Source organism: Bison bison, unplaced genomic scaffold (genome assembly GCF_000754665.1).
Source record: "Bison bison bison isolate TAMUID 2011002044 unplaced genomic scaffold, Bison_UMD1.0 scf7180017863964, whole genome shotgun sequence".
Classification (NCBI taxonomy): domain Eukaryota; kingdom Metazoa; phylum Chordata; class Mammalia; order Artiodactyla; family Bovidae; genus Bison; species Bison bison.
In genome coordinates, this window is record NW_011494536.1 from 15,149 (window position 1) to 16,377 (window position 1,229).

Consider the following 1,229-nt stretch of genomic DNA (forward strand, 5'->3'; position numbering starts at 1 on the left):
AATTAGAACACTTCCTAATACCATACACAGATAAACTCAAAATGGAGTAAAGATCTAAATATAAGACCAGAAACTATAAAACTTTTAGAGGAAAATATAGGCAGAACACTCAATGACATAAATCAAAGCAACATCCTCTATGACCCACCTCCTAGAGCAAGAGAAATTAAAACAAAAGTAAACAAGTGGGACCTGATTAAACTTAATAGCTTTATCACACCAAAGGAAACTGTAAGCAAGGTGAAAAGACAATCCTCAGAATGGGAGGAAACAATAGGAAATGAAATAACTGACAAGGGATTAATTTCCAAAGTATACAAGTAGCTCATACAACTCAATACCAGGAAAATCAAACAACCCAATCAAAAGGTGGCAAAAAGACCTAAACAGACATTTCTCCAAAGAAGACATACAGATGGCTAACAAACACATGAAAATGAGCTCAACATCACTCATTATTAGAGAAATGCAAATCAAAGCTACAATGCGGTATCATCTCACTCCAGTCAGAATGGCCACTGTCAAAAAGTCTACAAACAATAAATGCTGGAGAGGGTGTGGAAAAAAGGGAATGCTCTTGCACTGTTGGTGGCAATGTAAATTGATACAGCCACTCTGGAAGATGGTATGGAGGTTCCTTAAAAACCTAGGAATAAAACCACCATATTACCCAGCAATCCCACTCTTAGGCATATACCTTGAGGAAACCAAAATTGAAAAAGACACATGTATCCCACTGTTCATTGCAGCACTGTTTACAATAGCTAGAACATGGAAGCAACCTGGATGTCCATCGACAGATGAATGGATAAAGAAGTTGTCATACATATACACAGCCAAAAAGGAACATATTTGAGTCAGTTCTGATGAGGTGGATGAACCTAGAGCCTATTATACAGAGTGAAGTCAGTCAGAAAGAGAAAGTTAAATATTGTATACTGATGCATATATACCGAATCTAAAAGTTGGTACTGAAGAATTTATTTGCAAGGCAGCAATGGAGAAACAGACATAAAGAAAAGACTTATGGACATGGGGAGAGGGGAGGAGAGGGGAGATGTATGGAGAGAGTAACATGGAAACTTACATTACCACATGTAAAATAGATAGCCAACTAAATTTGCTATATCTCTCTCAAGAAACTCAAACAGGGGCTCTGTATCAACCTAGAGGGACAGAATGGGGAGGGAGATCGGAGGGAGGTTCAACAGGGAAGAATATATGTATAG

At 37.9% G+C, this 1,229-nt stretch overlaps 1 protein-coding gene across 1 annotated transcript in view; it reads right to left on the reverse strand.

The window, feature by feature from the left end:
- The window catches only part of LOC104984277 (dedicator of cytokinesis protein 11-like), a gene marked incomplete at its 3' end in the record, with an annotated part of 6,042 nt that overhangs the window by 2,630 nt on the left and 2,183 nt on the right, over positions 1-1,229 (reverse strand). The window lies entirely within an intron of this gene.